This window comes from Schistocerca nitens, chromosome 7 (genome assembly GCF_023898315.1).
Source record: "Schistocerca nitens isolate TAMUIC-IGC-003100 chromosome 7, iqSchNite1.1, whole genome shotgun sequence".
NCBI classification, from domain to species: domain Eukaryota; kingdom Metazoa; phylum Arthropoda; class Insecta; order Orthoptera; family Acrididae; genus Schistocerca; species Schistocerca nitens.
Window position 1 is genome coordinate 645596443 of NC_064620.1, and position 19088 is coordinate 645615530.

Below are 19088 nucleotides of genomic sequence, written 5' to 3' on the forward strand. Positions count from 1 at the left end.
AAACTGGTGACACAGGAAGCGCTCATAACATAGACCCTAAGAAGACTCAGTTTTCTTGTACTTAAACCGGCATTGTGTCTTTTATATTTAATTCCGATGCAATTTCTGTGTTTCATCGTCAATGGGAATGTCCAATGGATACAGTAAACCTGCAGAGGTGCATCGGAATGTAATACTGGTGACAAAGGAAAGGCTCAAAACATAGACAGTAGGAAGACTCAGTCACCCTTTACTTAAGTCGGCATGGTGTCTCTTATATTCAATTCCGATGCAATTTCTGTGTTTCATCGTCAATGGAAGGTCCAATGGGTACAGTAAACCAGCAGAGGTGCATCGGAATGTAAAACTGGTGACACAATAAACGCTCAAAACATAGACAATAGAAATTCACACTCTTCCTGTACTTAAGCCGACATTGTGTCTCTTCTATTTAATTCCGATGCAATTTCTGTGTTTCATCGTCAATGGGAAAGGCGAAGGGAAACAGTATACCTGCAGAGGTGCATCGGAATGTAAAAGTGGTGACACAGGAGACGCTCAAAGCATAGACAATAAGAAGACTCAGTCTTCCTGTACTTAAGTCGACATTGTGTCTCTTATATTTAATTCCGATGCAATTTCTGTGTTTCATCGCCACTGTGAAGGTCCAAGGGATACGGTAAACCTGCAGAGGTGCATCGGAATGTAAAACTGGTGACGCAGGAATCGCTCAAAACATAGACAGTAGGAAGACTCAATGTACCTGTACTTAAGTCGGCATTGTGTCTCTTATATTTAATTCCGATGCAATCTCTGTGTTTCATCGTCAATGCGAAGATCCAAGGGATACAGTAAACCTGCAGAGATGCATCGGATGGTAAAACTGGAGACACAGGAAACGCTCAAAACATAGACAGTAGGAAGACTCAGCCTTCCTGTTCTTATGTCGGCATTGTGTCTCTTATATTTAATTCCGATGCTATTTCTGTGTTTCATCGTCAATGGGAAGGTCCAACGGATACAGTAAACCTGCAGAGGTGCATCGGAATGAAAAACTGGTGACACTGGAGACGCTCAAAACATAGACCGTAAAAAGACTTAGTTTTATTGTACTTAGGTCGGCGTTGTGTGTCTTATATTTAATTCCGATGCAATTTCTGTGTTTCATCGTCAATGGGAAAGTCGAAGGAAAACAGTATACCTGCAGAGGTGCATCGGAATGTAAAACTGGTGTTACAGAAAACGCTCAAAACATAGAGCGTAAGAAGACTCATTTTTCTTGTACTTAAGTCGGCGTTGTGTCTCTTATATTTAATTCCGATGCAATATCTGTGTTTAATCGTCAATGGGAAAGTCCAATGGATACAGTAAACCTGCAGAGGTGCATCGGAATGTAAAACTTGTAACACAGGAGACGCTCAAAGCATAGCCCGTAGGAAGACTCCGTCTACCTGTACTTAAGTCGGCTTTGTGTCTCTTATATTCAATTCCGATGCAATTTCTGTGTTTCATCGTCACTGGGAAGGTCCACGGGATACAGTAAACCTACAGAGGTGCATTAGAATGTAAAACTGGTGACGCAGGAATCGCTCAAAGCATAGACAGTAGGAAGAATCAATGTTCCTGTACTTAATTCGGCATTGTGTCTCTTATATTAAATTCCGATGCAAATTCTGTGTTTCATTGTCAATGCGAAGATCCAAGGGATACAGTAAACCTGCAGAGATGCATCGGAATGTAAAACTGGTGACACAGGAAACGCTCAAAACATAGACAGTAGGAAGACTCAGCCTTCCTGTTCTTAAGTCGGCATTGTGTCTCTTATATTTAATTCCGATGCTATTTCTGTGTTTCATCGTCAATTGGAAGGTCCAGTGGATACAGTAAACCTGCAGAGTTGCATCGGAATGTAAAATTGGTGACGCAGGATACGCTCAAAACATAGACAGTATTAAGACTCAATCTTCCTGTACTTAAGTCGGCATTGTGTCTCTTATTTCTAATTCCGATGCACTTTCTCTGTTTCATCGTCAATGGGAAGATCCAAAGGATACAGTAAATCTGCAGAGGTTCATCGGAATGTAAAATTGGTGACACAGGAAATGCTCAAAACATAGACAGTAGGAAGACTCAGCCTTCCTGTTCTTAAGTCGGCATTGTGTCTCTTATATTTAATTCCGATGCTATTTCTGTGTTTCATCGTCAATGGGAAGGTCCAATGGATACAGTAAACCTGCAGAGGTGCTTCGGAATGTAAAACTGGTGACGCAGGAATCGCTCAAAACATAGACAGTAGGAAGACTCAATGTTCCTGTACTTAAGTCGGCATTGTGTTTCTTACATTTAATTCCGATGCAATTTCTGTGTTTCTTCGTCAATGCGAAGATCCAAGGGATACAGTAAACCTGCAGAGGTGCATCGGAATGTAAAACTGGTGACACAGGAAACGCTCAAAACATAGACAGTAGGAAGACTCAGCCTTCCTGTTCTTAAGTCGGCATTGTGTCTCTTAATTTAATTCCGATGCTATTTCTGTGTTTCATCGTCAATGGGAAGGTCCAATCGATACAGTAAAACTGCAGAGGTGGATCGGAATGTAAAACTGGTGACACAGGAAGCGGTCAAAGCATAGACCCTAAGAAGACTCAGTTTTTTGTACTGAAGTCGGCATTGACACAATGACAATATTTAATTTGATGCAATTTCTGTGTTTCATCGAAACTGTGAAGGTCCAAGGGATACAGTAAATCTGCAGAGGTGCATCAAAATGTAAAACTGATGACACAGGAAACGCTCAAAACATAGACAGAAGGAATACTCAGTCTTCCTTTACCTAAGTCGGCATTTTTTCTCTGATATTTAATTCCGATGCAATTTCTGTGTTTCGTCGTCACTGTGAAGGTCCAATGGATACAGTAAACCTGCAGAGGTGCATCGGAATGTAAAACTGGTGACACAGGAAACGCTCAAAGCATAGACAGTAGGAATACTCTGTCTTTCTGTACTTAAGTCGGCATTGTGTCTCTTATATTTAATTCCGATGCAATTTTTGTGTTTCACCTTCAATGGGGAGGTCCAAGGGATACAGTAACCTCACAGAGGTGCATCGGAATGTAAAACTGGTGACACAGGAAGCGCTCATAACATAGACCCTAAGAAGACTCAGTTTTGTTGTACTTAAATCGGCATTGTGTCTTTTATATTTAATTCCGATGCAATTTCTGTGTTTCATCGTCAATGGGAAAGTCCAATGGATACAGTAAACCTGCAGAGGTGCATCGGAATGTAATACTCGTGACAAAGGAAAGGCTCAAAACATAGACAGTAGGAAGACTCAGTCTACCTTTACTTAAGTCGGCATGGTGTCTCTTATATTTAATTCCGATGCAATTTCTGTGTTTCATCGTCAATGGAAGGTCCAATGGATACAGTAAACCAGCAGAGGTGCATCGGAATGTAAAACTGGTGACGCAGGAATCGCTCAAAACATAGACTGTAGGAAGACTCAATGTTCCTTTACTTAAGTCGGCATTGTGTCTCTTATATTTAATTCCGATGAGTTTCTGTGTTTCATCGTCAATGGGGAGGTCCAAGGGATACAATAACCCTACAGAGGTGCATCGGAATGTAAAACTTGTGACACAGGAAGCGCTCATAACATAGACCCTAAGAAGACTCAGTTTTGTTGTACATAAATCGGCATTGTGTCTTTTATATTTAATTCCGATGCTATTTCTGTGTTTCATCGTCACTGTGATGGTCCAAGGGATACAGTAAACCTGCAGAAGGGCATCGGAATGTAAAACTGGTGACGCAGGAATCGCTCAAAACATAGACAGTAGGAAGACTCAATATTCCTGTCCTTAAGTCGGCATTGTGTCTCTTATATTTTATTCCGATGCAATTTCTGTGTTTCATCGTCAATGCGAAGATCCAAGGGATACAGTAAACCTGCAGAGATGCATCGGAATGTAAAACTGGTGACACAGGGAACGCTCAAAACATAGACAGTAGGAAGACTCAGCCTTCCTGTTCTTATGTCGGCATTGTGTCTCTTATATTTAATTCCGATGCTATTTCTGTATTTCATCGTCAACGGGAAGGTCCAGTGGATACAGCAAACCTGCAGGGTGTATGGGAATGTAAAATTGGTGACGCAGGAAACGCTCAAAACATAGACAATAGCAAGACACAATCTTCCTGTACTTCAGTCGTCATTGTGTCTCTTATATTTAATTCCGATGCAATTTCTCTGTTTCATCGTCAATGGGAAGATCCAAGGGATACAGTAAACATGCAGAGGTGCATCGGAATGTAAAACAGGTGACACAGGAAATGCTCAAAACATAGACAGTAGGAAGACTCAGCCTTCCTGTTCTTAAGTCGGCATTCTGTCTCTTATATTTAATTCCGATGCTATTTCTGTGTTTCATCGTCAATGGGAGGGTACAATGGATACAGTAAACATGCAGAGGTGCTTCGGATTGTAAAACTGGTGACGCAGGAATCGCTCAAAACATAGACTGTAGGAAGACTCAATGTTCCTTTACTTTAGTCGGCAGCATTGTGTCTCTTATATTTAATTCCGATGCAATTTCTGTGTTTCATCGCCAATGGGAAGGTCCAAGGAATACAGTAAACCTGCAGAGGTGCATCGGAATGTAAAACTGGTGATACAGGACACGCTCAAATCATATACAATAGGAAGACTCAGTCTTCCTTTACTTAAGTCGGCATCTTGTCTCTTATATTTAATTCCGATGCAATTTCTGTGTTTCATCGTCAATGGGAAGGTCCAATGGATACAGTAAACCTTCAGAGGTGCATCGGAATGTAAAACTGGTGACACAGAAAACGCTCAAAGCATAGACTGTAAGAAGACTCAGTTTTCTTGTACTTAAGTCGCCGATGTGTCTCTTATATTTAATTACGATGGAATTTCTGTGTTTCATCGTCAATGGGAAAGTCGAATGGTTACAGTAAACCTGCAGAGGCGCATCGGAATGTAATACTGGTGACACAGGAAACGCTCAAAACATAGACAGTAGGAAGACTCAGTCTTCCTGTACTAAAGTCGGCATTGTGTCTCTTATATTTAATTCCGATGCAATTTCTCTGTTTCATCGTCAATGGGAAGATCCAAGGGATACACTAAACCTGCAGAGGTGCATCGGAATGTAAAACTGGTGACACAGGAAACGCTCAAAACATAGACAGTAGGAAGACACACTCTTCCTGTACTTAAGTCGACATTGTGTCTCTTCTATTTAATTCCGATGCAATTTCTGTGTTTCATCGTCAGTGGGAAAGTCAAAGGGAAACAGTATACCTGCAGAGTTGCATCGGAATGTAAAACTGGTGACACAGGAGACGCTCAAAGCATAGACAGTAGGAAGACTCAGTCTTCCTGTACTAAAGTCGGCATTGTGCCTCTTATATTTAATTCCGATGCAATTTCTCTGTTTCATCGTCAATGGGAAGATCCAAGGGATACACTAAACCTGCAGAGGTGCATCGGAATGTAAAACTGGTGACACAGGAAACGCGCAAAACATAGACAGTAGGAAGACTCAGCCTGCCTGTTCTTAAGTCGGCATTGTGTCTCTTATATTTAATTCCGATGCTATTTCTGTGTTTCATCGTCAATGGGAAGGTCCAATGTATACAGTAAAACTGCAGAGGTGCATCGGAATGTAAAACTGTTGGCACAGGAAGCGGTCAAAACATAGACCCTAAGAAGACTCAGTTTTCGTGTACTGAAGTCGGCATTGTGTCTCTTATACCTAATTTGACGCAATTTCTGTGTTTCATCTTCACTTTGAAGGTCCAAGGGTTACAGTAAACCTGCAGAGGTGCATCTAAATATAATACTGGTGACATAGGAAACGCTCAAAACATAGACAGTAGGAATACTCAGTCTTCCTGTACCTAAGTCGGCATCGTTTCTCTGATATTTAATTCCGATGCAATTTCTGTGTTTCGTCGTCACTGTGAAGGTCCAATGGATACAGTAAACCTGCAGAGGTGCATCGGAATGTAAAACTGATGACACAGGAAACGCTCAAAACATAAACAGTAGGAAGACTCAGTCTTCCTGTACTTATGTCGGCTGCATTGTGTCTCTTATATTTAATTCCGATGTAATTTCTGTGTTTCATCGTCAATGGGAAGGTCGAAGGGAAACAGTATACCTGCAGAGGTGCATCGAAATGTAAAACTGGTGACAAGGGAAACGCTCAAATCATAGACAGTAGGAAGACTCAGTCTTTCTGTACTTAAGTCGGCATTGTGTCTCTTAATTTAATTCCGATGCAATTTCTGTGATTCATAGTCAATAGGGAGGTCCAATGGTTACAGTAAACCTGCAGAGGTGCATCGGAATGTAATACTGGTGACATAGGAAAGGCTCAAAACATAGACAGTAGGAAGACTCAGTCTTCCTTTACTTAAGTCGGCATGGTGTCTCTTATATTTAATTCCGATGCAATTTCTGTGTTTCATCGTCAATTGGAAGGTCCAGTGGATACAGGAAACCTGCAGAGTTGCATCGGAATGTAAAATTTGTGACGCAGGAAACGCTCAAAACATAGACTGTAGGAAGACTCAATCTTCCTGTACTTAAGTCGGCATTGTGTCTCTTATTTTTAAATCCGATGCAATTTCTCTGTTTCATCGTCAATGGGAAGATCCAAAGGATACAGAAAACCTGCAGCGGTTCATCGGAATGTAAAACTGGTGACACAGGAAATGCTCAAAACATAGACAGTAGGTAGACTCAGCCTTCCTGTTCTTAAGTCGGCATTGTGTCTCTTATATTTAATTCCGATGCTATTTCTGTGTTTCATCGTCAATGGGAAGGTCCAATGGATACAGTAAACCTGCAGAGGTGCTTCGGAATGTAAAACCGGTGACGCAGAAATCGCTCAAAACATAGACAGTAGGAAGACTCAGCCTTCCTGTTCTTAAGTCGGCATTGTGTCTCTTAATTTAATTCCGATGCTATTTCTGTGTTTCATCGTCAATGGGAAGGTCCAATCGATACAGTAAAACTGCAGAGGTGGATCGGAATGTAAAACTGGTGACACAGGAAGCAGTCAAATCATAGACCCTAAGAAGACTCAGTTTTCTTGTACTGAAGTCGGCATTGTGTCTCTTATACTTAATTTGATGCAATTTCTGTGTTTCATCGTAACTGTGAAGGTCCAAGGGATACAGTAAATCTGCAGAGGTGCATCAAAATGTAAAACTGATGACACAGGAAACGCTCAAAACATAGACAGAAGGAATACTCAGTCTTCCTTTACCTAAGTCGGCATTGTTTCTCTGATATTTAATTCCGATGCAATTTCTGTGTTTCGTCGTCACTGTGAAGGTCCAATGGATACAGTAAACCTGCAGAGGTGCATCGGAATGTAAATCTGGTGACACAGGAAACGCTCAAGTCATAGACAGTAGAAATACTCTGTCTTTCTGTACTTAAGTCGGCATTGTGTCTCTTATATTTAATTCCGATGCAATTTCTGTGTTTCATCGTCAATGGGGAGGTCCAAGGGATACAGTAACCTCACAGAGGTGCATCGGAATGTAAAACTGGTGACACAGGAAGCGCTCATAACATAGACCCTAAGAAGACTCAGATTTCTTGTACTTAAATCGGCATTATGTCTTTTATATTTAATTCCGATGCAATTTCTGTGTTTCATCGTCAATGGGAAAGTCCAATGGATACAGTAAACCTGCAGAGGTGCATCGGAATGTTATACTGGTGACAAAGGAAAGGCTCAAAACATAGACAGTAGGAAGACTCAGTCTACCTTTACTTAAGTCGGCATGGTGTCTCTTATATTTAATTCCGATGCAATTTCTGTGTTTCATTGTCAATGGAGGTCCAATGGATACAGTAAACCAGCAGAGGTGCATCGGAATATAAAACTGGTGACGCAGGAATCGCTCAAAACATAGACTGTAGGAAGACTCAATGTTCCTTTACTTAAGTCGGCATTGTGTCTCTTATATTTAATTCCGATACAATTTCTGTGTTTCATCGTCAATGGGGCGGTCCAAGACATACAGTAACCCTACAGAGGTGCATCGGAATGTAAAACTGGTGACACAGGAAGCGCTGATAACATAGACCCTAAGAAGACTCAGTTTTCTTGTACTTAAATCGGCATTGTGTCTCTTATATTTAATTCCGATGCTATTTCTGTGTTTCATCGTCAACGGGAAGGTCCAGTGGATACAGTAAACCTGCAGAGGTGTATCGGAATGTAAAATTGGTGACGCAGGAAACGATCAAAACATAGACAGTAGGAAGACTCAATCTTCCTGTACTTCAGTCGTCATTGTGTCTCTTATATTTAATTCCGATGCAATTTCTCTGTTTCATCGTCAATGGGAAGATCCAAGGGATACAGTAAACATGCAGAGGTGCATCGGAATGTAAAACAGGTGACACAGGAAATGCTCAAAACATAGACAGTAGGAAGACTCAGCCTTCCTGTTCTTAAGTCGGCATTAAGTCTCTTATATTTAATTCCGATGCTATTTCTGTGTTTCATCGTCAATGGGAGGGTACAATGGATACAGTAAACTTGCAGAGGTGCTTCGGAATGTAAAACTGGTGACGCTGGAATCGCTCAAAACATAGACTGTAGGAAGACTCAATGTTCCTTTACTTAAGTCGGCAGCATTGTGTCTCTTATATTTAATTCCGATGCAATTTCTGTGTTTCATCGCCAATGGGAAGGTCCTAGCAATACAGTAAACCTGCAGAGGTGCATCGGAATGCAAAACTGGTGACACAGAAAACGCTCAAAACATAGACCGTAAGAAGACTCAGTTTACTTGTACTTAAGTCGCCGATGTGTCTCTTATATTTAATTACGATGGAATTTCTGTGTTTCATCGTCAATGGGAAAGTCGAATGGTTACAGTAAACCTGCAGAGGTGCATCGGAATGTAATACTGGTGACACAGGAAAGGCTCAAAACATAGACAGTAGGAAGACTCAGTCTTCCTTTACTTAAGTCGGCATGGTGTCTCTTATATTTAATTCCGATGCAATTTCTGTGTTTCTACGTCAATGGAAGGTCCAATGGTTACAGTAAACCTACAGAGGTGCATCGGAATGTAATACTGGTGACACAGGAAAGGCTCAAAACATAGACAGTAGGAAGACTCAGTCTTCCTTTACTTAAGTCGGCATGGTGTCTCTTATGTTTAATTCCGATGCAATTTCTGTGTTTCATCGTCAATTGGAAGGTCCAGTGGATACAGTAAACCTGCAGAGTTGCATCGGAATGTAAAATTTGTGACGCAGGAAACGCTCAAAAGATAGACAGTAGGAAGACTCAATGTTCCTGTACTTAAGTCGGCATTGTGTCTCTTACATTTAATTCCGATGCAAATTCTGTGTTTCATCGTCAATGCGAAGATCCAAGGGATACAGTAAACCTGCAGAGGTGCATCGGAATGTAAAACTGGTGACACAGGAAGCGCTCATAACATAGACCCTTAGAAGACTCAGTTTTCTTGTACTTAAATCGGCATTGTGTCTTTTATATTTAATTCCGATGCAATTTCTGTGTTTCATCGTCACTGTGATGGTCCAAGGGATACAGTAAACCTGCAGAGGTGCATCGGAATGTAAAACTGGTGACACAGGAAACGCTCAAAACATAGACAGTAGGAAGACTCAGCCTTCCTGTTCTTATGTCGGCATTGTGTCTCTTATATTTAATTCCGATGCTATTTCTGTGTTTCATCGTCAACGGGAAGGTCCAGTGGAAACAGTAAACCTGCAGAGGTGTATCGGAATGTAAAATTGGTGACGCAGGAAACGCTCAAAACATAGACAGTAGGAAGACTCAATCTTCCTGTACTTCAGTCGTCATTGTGTCTCTTATATTTAATTCCGATGCAGTTTCTCTGTTTCATCGTCAATGGGAAGATCCAAGGGATACAGTAAACATGCAGAGGTGCATTGGAATGTAAAACAGGTGACACAGGAAATGCTCAAAACATAGACAGTAGGAAGACTCAGCCTTCCTGTTCTTAAGTCGGCATTGTGTCTCTTATATTTAATTCCGATGCTTTTTCTGTGTTTCATCGTCAATGGGAGAGTGTAATGGATACAGTAAACTTGCAGAGGTGCTTCGGAATGTAAAACTGGTGACGCAAGAATCGCTCAAAACATAGACTGTAGGAAGACTCAATGTTCCTTTACTTAAGTCGGCAGCATTGTGTCTCTTATATTTAATTCCGATGCAATTTCTGTGTTTCATCGCCAATGGGAAGGTCCAAGGAATACAGTAAACCTGCAGAGGTGCATCGGAATGTAAAACTGGTGATACAGGACACGCTCAAATCATAGACAGTAGGAAGACTCAGTCTTCCTTTACTTAAGTCGGCATGGTGTCTCTTATATTTAATTCCGATGCAATTTCTGTGTTTCATCGTCAATGGGAAGGTCCAATGGATACAGTAAACCTGCAGAGGTGCATCGGAATGTAAAACTGGTGACACAGAAAACGCTCAAAACATAGACTGTAAGAAGACTCAGTTTTCTTGTACTTAAGTCGCCGATGTGTCTCTTATATTTAATTACGATGGAATTTCTGTGTTTCATCGTCAATGGGAAAGTCGAATGGTTACAGTATACCTGCCGAGGTGCATCGGAATGTAATACTGGTGACACAGGAAAGGCTCAAAACATAGACAGTAGGAAGACTCAGTCTTCCTTTACTTAAGTCGGCATGGTGTCTCTTATATTTAATTCCGATGCAATTTCTGTGTTTCATCGTCAATGGAAGGTCCAATGGGTACAGTAAACCAGCAGAGATGCATCGGAATGTAAAACTGGTGACACAGGAAACGCTCCAAACATAGAAAATAGAAAGACACACTCTTCCTGTAATTAAGTCGACATTGTGTCTCTTCTATTTAATTCCGATGCAATTTCTGTGTTTCATCGTCTGTGGGAAAGTCGAAGGGAAACAGTATACCTGCAGAGCTGCATCGGAATGTAAAACTGGTGACACAGGAGACGCTCAAAGCATAGACAGTAGGAAGACTTAGTCTTCCTGTACTAAAGTCGGCATTATGTCTCTTATATTTAATTCCGATGCAATTTCTCTGTTTCATCGTCAATGGGAAGATCCAAGGGATACACTAAACCTGCAGAGGTGCATCGCAATGTAAAACTGGTGACACAGGAAACGCTCAAAACATAGACAGTAGGAATACTCAGTTATCCTGTACCTAAGTCGGCATTGTTTCTCCGATATTTAATTCCGATGCAATTTCTGTGTTTCGTCGTAACTGTGAAGGTCCAATGGATACAGTAAACCTGCAGAGGTGCATCGGAATGTAAAACTGATGACACAGGAAACGCTCAAAACATAAACAGTAGGAAGACTCTGTCTTCCTGTACTTATGTCGGCAGCATTGTGTCTCTTATATTTAATTCCGATGTAATGTCTGTGTTTCATCGTCAATGGGAAGGTCGAAGGGAAACAGTATACCTGCAGAGGTGCATCGAAATGTAAAACTGGTGACAAGGGAAACGCTCAAAACATAGACAGTAGGAAGACTCAGTCTTTCTGTACTTAAGACGGCATTGTGTCTCTTATATTTAATTCCGATGCAATTTCTGTGTTTCATCGTCAATGGGAAGATCCAATGGATACAGTAAACCTGCAGAGGTGCATCGGAATGTAAAACTGGTGACACAGAAAACGCTCAAAACATAGACTGTAAGAAGACTCAGTTTTCTTGTACTTAAGTCGCCGATGTGTCTCTTATATTTAATTACGATGGAATTTCTGTGTTTCATCGTCAATGGGAAAGTCGAATGGTTACAGTATACCTGCCGAGGTGCATCGGAATGTAATACTGGTGACACAGGAAAGGCTCAAAACATAGACAGTAGGAAGACTCAGTCTTCCTTTACTTAAGTCGGCATGGTGTCTCTTATATTTAATTCCGATGCAATTTCTGTGTTTCTACGTCAATGGAAGGTCCAATGGTTACAGTAAACCTGCAGAGGTGCATCGGAATGTAATACTGGTGACACAGCAAAGGCTCAAAACATAGACAGTAGGAAGACTCAGTCTTCCTTTACTTAAGTCGGCATGGTGTCTCTTATGTTTAATTCCGATGCAATTTCTGTGTTTCATTGTCAATTGGAAGGTCCAGTTTATACAGTAAACCTGCAGAGTTGCATCGGAATGTAAAATTGGTGACGCAGCAAACGCTCAAAAGATAGACAGTAGGAAGACTCAATCTTCCTATACTTAAGCCGGCATTGTGTCTCTTATTTTTAAATCTGATGCAATTTCTCTGTTTCATCGTCAATGGGAAGATCCAAAGGATACAGAAAACCTGCAGAGGTTCATCGGAATGTAAAACTGGTGACACAGGAAATGCTCAAAACATAGACAGTAGGAAGACTCCGCCTTCCTGTTCTTAAGTCGGCATTGTGTCTCTTATATTTAATTCCGGTGCTATTTCTGTGTTTCATCGTCATTGGGTAGTTCCAATGGATACAGTAAACCTGCAGAGGTGCTTCGGAATGTAAAACCGGTGACGCAGGAATCGCTCAAAACATAGACAGTAGGAAGACTCAATGTTCCTGTACTTAAGTCGGCATTGTGTCTCTTACATTTAATTCCGATGCAATTTCTGTGTTTCATCGTCAATGCGAAGATCCAAGGGATACAGTAAACCTGCAGAGGTGCATCGGAATGTAAAACTGGTGACACAGGAAAGGCTCAAAACATAGACAGTAGGAAGACTCAGCCTTCCTGTTCTTAAGTCGGCATTGTGTCTCTTAATTTAATTCCGATGCTATTTCTGTGTTTCATCGTCAATGGGAAGGTCCAATCGATACAGTAAAACTGCAGAGGTGGATCGGAATGTAAAACTGGTGACACAGGAAGCGGTCAAAACATAGACCCTAAGAAGACTCAGTTTTCTTGTACTGTAGTCGGCATAGTGTCTCTTATATTTAATTTGATGCAATTTCTGTGTTTCATCGTAACTGTGAAGGTCCTAGGGATGTAGTAAATCTGCAGAGGTGCATCAAAAAGTAAAACTGATGACACAGGAAACGCTCAAATCATAGAAAGAAGGAATACTCAGTCTTCCTTTACCTAAGTCGGCATTGTTTCTCTGATATTTAATTCCGATGCAATATCTGTGTTTCGTCGTCACTGTGAAGGTCCAATGGATACAGTAAACCTGCAGAGGTGCATCGGAATGTAAAACTGGTGACACAGGAAACGCTCAAAGCATAGACAGTAGGAATACCCTGTCTTTCTGTACTTAGGTCGGCATTGTGTCTCTTATATTTAATTCCGATGCAATTTCTGTGTTTCATCGCCAATGGGGAGGTCCAAGGGATACAGTAACCTCACAGAGGTGACTCGGAATGTAAAAGTGGTGACACAAGAAGCGCTCATAACATAGACACTAAGAAGACTCAGATTTCCTGTACTTAAATCGGCATTATGTCTTTTATATTTAATTCCGATGCAATTTCTGTGTTTCATCGTCAATGGGAAAGTCCAATGGATACAGTTATCCTGCGGAGGTCCATCGGAGTGTAATACTGGTGACAAAGGAAAGGCTCAAAACATAGACAGTAGGAAGACTCAGTCTACCTTTACTTCAGTCGGCATGGTGTCTCTTATATTTAATTCCGATGCAATTTCTGTGTTTCATCGTCAATGGAAGGTCCAATGGATACAGTAAACCAGCAGAGGTGCATCGGAATGTAAAACTGCTGACGCAGGAATCGCTCAAAACATAGACTGTAGGAAGACTCAATGTTCCTTTACTTATGTCGGCATTGTGTCTCTTATATTTAATTCCGATGCAATTTCTGTGTTTCATCGTCAATGGGGAGGTCCAAGGGATACAGTAACCCTACAGAGGTGCATCGGAATGTAAAACTGGTGACACAGGAAGCGCTCATAACATAGACCCTTAGAAGACTCAGTTTTCTTGTACTTAAATCGGCATTGTGTCTTTTATATTTAATTCCGATGCAATTTCTGTGTTTCATCGTCACTGTGATGGTCCAAAGGATACAGTAAACCTGCAGAGGTGCATCGGAATGTAAAACTGGTGACGCAGGAATCGCTCAAAACATAGACAGTAGGAAGACACAATGTTCCTGTAATTAAGTAGGCATTGTGTCTCTTATATTTAATTCCGATGCAATTTCTGTGTTTCATCGTCAATGCGAAGATCCAAGGGATACAGTAGACCTGCAGAGATGCATCGGAATGTAAAACTGGTGACACAGGAAACGCTCAAAACATAGACAGTAGGAAGACTCAGCCTTCCTGTTCTTATGTCGGCATTGTGTCTCTTATATTTAATTCCGATGCTATTTCTGTGTTTCATCGTCAACGGGAAGGTCCAGTGGAAACAGTAAACCTGCAGAGGTGTATCGGAATGTAAAATTGGTGACGCAGGAAACGCTCAAAACATAGACAGTAGGAAGACTCAATATTCCTGTACTTCAGTCGTCATTGTGTCTCTTATATTTAATTCCGATGCAATTTCTCTGTTTCATCGTCAATGGGAAGATCCAAGGGATACAGTAAACATGCAGAGGTGCATTGGAATGTAAAACAGGTGACACAGGAAATGCTCAAAACATAGACAGTAGGAAGACTCAGCCTTCCTGTTCTTAAGTCGGCATTGTGTCTCTTATATTTAATTCCGATGCTATTTCTGTGTTTCATCGTCAATGGGAGGGTACAATGGATACAGTAAACTTGCAGAGGTGCTTCGGAATGTAAAACTGGTGACGCAAGAATCGCTCAAAACATAGACTGTAGGAAGACTCAATGTTCCTTTACTTAAGTCGGCAGCATTGTGTCTCTTATATTTAATTCCGATGCAATTTCTGTGTTTCATCGCCAATGGGAAGGTCCAAGGAATACAGTAAACCTGCAGAGGTGCATCGGAATGTAAAACTGGTGATACAGGACACGCTCAAATCATAGACAGTAGGAAGACTCAGTCTTCCTTTACTTAAGTCGGCATGGTGTCTCTTATATTTAATTCCGATGCAATTTCTGTGTTTCATCGTCAATGGGAAGGTCCAATGGATACAGTAAACCTGCAGAGGTGCATCGGAATGTAAAACTGGTGACACAGAAAACGCTCAAAACATAGACTGTAAGAAGACTCGGTTTTCTTGTACTTAAGTCGCCGATGTGTCTCTTATATTTAATTACGATGGAATTTCTGTGTTTCATCGTCAATGGGAAAGTCGAATGGTTACAGTAAACCTGCCGAGGTGCATCGGAATGTAATACTGGTGACACAGGAAAGGCTCAAAACATAGACAGTAGGAAGACTCAGTCTTCCTTTACTTAAGTCGGCATGGTGTCTCTTATATTTAATTCCGATGCAATTTCTGTGTTTCATCGTCAATGGAAGGTCCAATGGGTACAGTAAACCAGCAGAGATGCATCGGAATGTAAAACTGGTGACACAGGAAACGCTCCAAACATAGAAAATAGAAAGACACACTCTTCCTGTACTTAAGTCGACATTGTGTCTCTTCTATTTAATTCCGATGCAATTTCTGTGTTTCATCGTCTGTGGGAAAGTCGAAGGGAAACAGTATACCTGCAGAGTTGCATCGGAATGTAAAACTGGTGACACAGGAGACGCTCAAAGCATAGACAGTAGGAAGACTCAGTCTTCCTGTACTAAAGTCGGCATTATGTCTCTTATATTTAATTCCGATGCAATTTCTCTGTTTCATCGTCAATGGGAAGATCCAAGGGATACACTAAACCTGCAGAGGTGCATCGGAATATAAAACTGGTGACACAGGAAAGGCTCAAAACATAGACAGTAGGAAGACTCAATGTTCCTGTACTTAAGTCGGCATTGTGTCTCTTACATTTAATTCCGATGCAATTTCTGTGTTTCATCGTCAATGCGAAGATCCAAGGGATACAGTAAACCTGCAGAGGTGCATCGGAATGTAAAACTGGTGACACAGGAAAGGCTCAAAACATAGACAGTAGGAAGACTCAGCCTTCCTGTTCTTAAGTCGGCATTGTGTCTCTTAATTTAATTCCGATGCTATTTCTGTGTTTCATCGTCAATGGGAAGGTCCAATCGATACAGTAAAACTGCAGAGGTGGATCGGAATGTAAAACTGGTGACACAGGAAGCGGTCAAAACATAGACCCTAAGAAGACTCAGTTTTCTTGTACTGTAGTCGGCATTGTGTCTCTTATATTTAATTTGATGCAATTTCTGTGTTTCATCGTAACTGTGAAGGTCCAAGGGATTTAGTAAATCTGCAGAGGTGCATCAAAATGTAAAACTGATGACACAGGAAACGCTCAAATCATAGAAAGAAGGAATACTCAGTCTTCCTTTACCTAAGTCGGCATTGTTTCTCTGATATTTAATTCCGATGCAATATCTGTGTTTCGTCGTCACTGTGAAGGTCCAATGGATACAGTAAACCTGCAGAGGTGCATCGGAATGTAAAACTGGTGACACAGGAAACGCTCAAAGCATAGACAGTAGGAATACCCTGTCTTTCTGTACTTAGGTCGGCATTGTGTCTCTTATATTTAATTCCGATGCAATTTTTGTGTTTCATCGTCTATGGGGAGGTCCAAGGGATACAGTAACCTCACAGAGGTGACTCGGAATGTAAAACTGGTGACACAAGAAGCGCTCATAACATAGACCCTAAGAAGACTCAGATTTCTTGTACTTAAATCGGCATTATGTCTTTTATATTTAATTCCGATGCAATTTCTGTGTTTCATCGTCAATGGGAAAGTCCAATGGATACAGTTATCCTGCAGAGGTGCATCGGAGTGTAATACTGGTGACAAAGGAAAGGCTCAAAACATAGACAGTAGGAAGACTCAGTCTACCTTTACTTCAGTCGGCATGGTGTCGCTTATATTTAATTCCGATGCAATTTCTGTGTTTCATCGTCAATGGAAGGTCCAATGGATACAGTAAACCAGCAGAGGTGCATCGGAATGTAAAACTGCTGACGCAGGAATCGCTCAAAACATAGACTGTAGGAAGACCCAATATTCCTTTACTTATGTCGGCATTGTGTCTCTTATATTTAATTCCGATGCAATTTCTGTTTTTCATCGTCAATGGGGAGGTCCAAGGGATACAGTAACCCTACAGAGGTGCATCGGAATGTAAAACTGGTGACACAGGAAGCGCTCATAACATAGACCCTTAGAAGACTCAGTTTTCTTGTACTTAAATCGGCATTGTGTCTTTTATATTTAATTCCGATGCAATTTCTGTGTTTCATCGTCACTGTGATGGTCCAAGGGATACAGTAAACCTGCAGAGGTGCATCGGAATGTAAAACTGGTGACACAGGAAACGCTCAAAACATAGACAGTAGGAAGACTCAGCCTTCCTGTTCTTATGTCGGCATTGTGTCTCTTATATTTAATTCCGATGCTATTTCTGTGTTTCATCGTCAACGGGAAGGTCCAGTGGAAACAGTAAACCTGCAGAGGTGTATCGGAATGTAAAATTGGTGACGCAGGAAACGCTCAAAACATAGACAGTAGGAAGACTCAATCTTCCTGTACTTCAGTCGTCATTGTGTCTCTTATATTTAATTCCGATGCAATTTCTCTGCTTCATCGTCAATGGGAAGATCCAAGGGATGCAGCAAACATGCAGAGGTGCATTGGAATGTAAAACAGGTGACACAGGAAATGCTCAAAACATAGACAGTAGGAAGACTCAGCCTTCCTGTTCTTAAGTCGGCATTGTGTCTCTTATATTTAATTCCGATGCTATTTCTGTGTTTCATCGTCAATGGGAGGGTACAATGGATACAGTAAACTTGCAGAGGTGCTTCGGAATGTAAAACTGGTGACGCAAGAATCGCTCAAAACATAGACTGTAGGAAGACTCAATGTTCCTTTACTTAAGTCGGCAGCATTGTGTCTCTTATATTTAATTCCGATGCAATTTCTGTGTTTCATCGCCAATGGGAAGGTCCAAGGAATACAGTAAACCTGCAGAGGTGCATCGGAATGTAAAACTGGTGATACAGGACACGCTCAAATCATAGACAGTAGGAAGACTCAGTCTTCCTTTACTTAAGTCGGCATGGTGTCTCTTATATTTAATTCCGATGCAATTTCTGTGTTTCATCGTCAATGGGAAGGTCCAATGGATACAGTAAACCTGCAGAGGTGCATCGGAATGTAACACTGGTGACACAGAAAACGCTCAAAACATAGACTGTAAGAAGACTCAGTTTTCTTGTCCTTAAGTCGCCGATGTGTCTCTTATATTTAATTACGGTGGAATTTCTGTGTTTCATCGTCAATGGGAAAGTCGAATGGTTACAGTAAACCTGCCGAGGTGCATCGGAATGTAATACTGGTGACACAGGAAAGGCTCAAAACATAGACAGTAGGAAGACTCAGTCCTCCTTTACTTAAGTCGGCATGGTGTCTCTTATATTTAATTCCGATGCAATTTCTGTGTTTCATCGTCAATGGAAGGTCCAATGGGTACAGTAAACCAGCAGAGATGCATCGGAATGTAAAACTGGTGACACAGGAAACGCTCCAAACATAGAAAATAGAAAGACACACTCTTCCTGTACTTAAGTCGACATTGTGTCTCTTCTATTTAATTCCGATGCAATTTCTGTGTTTCATCGTCTGTGGGAAAGTCGAAGGGAAACAGTATACCTGCAGAGTTGCATCGGAATGTAAAACTGGTGACACAGGAGACGCTCAAAGCATAGACAGTAGGAAGACTCAGTCTTCCTGTACTAAAGTCGGCATTATGTCTCTTATATTTAATTCCGATGCAATTTCTCTGTTTCATCGTCAATGGGAAGATCCAAGGGATACACTAAACCTGCAGAGGTGCATCGCAATGTAAAACTGGTGACACAGGAAACGCTCAAAACATAGACAGTAGGAATACTCAGTCATCCTGTACCTAAGTCGGCATTGTTTCTCCGATATTTAATTCCGATGCAATTTCTGTGTTTCGTCGTAACTGTGAAGGTCCAATGGATACAGTAAACCTGCAGAGGTGCATCGGAA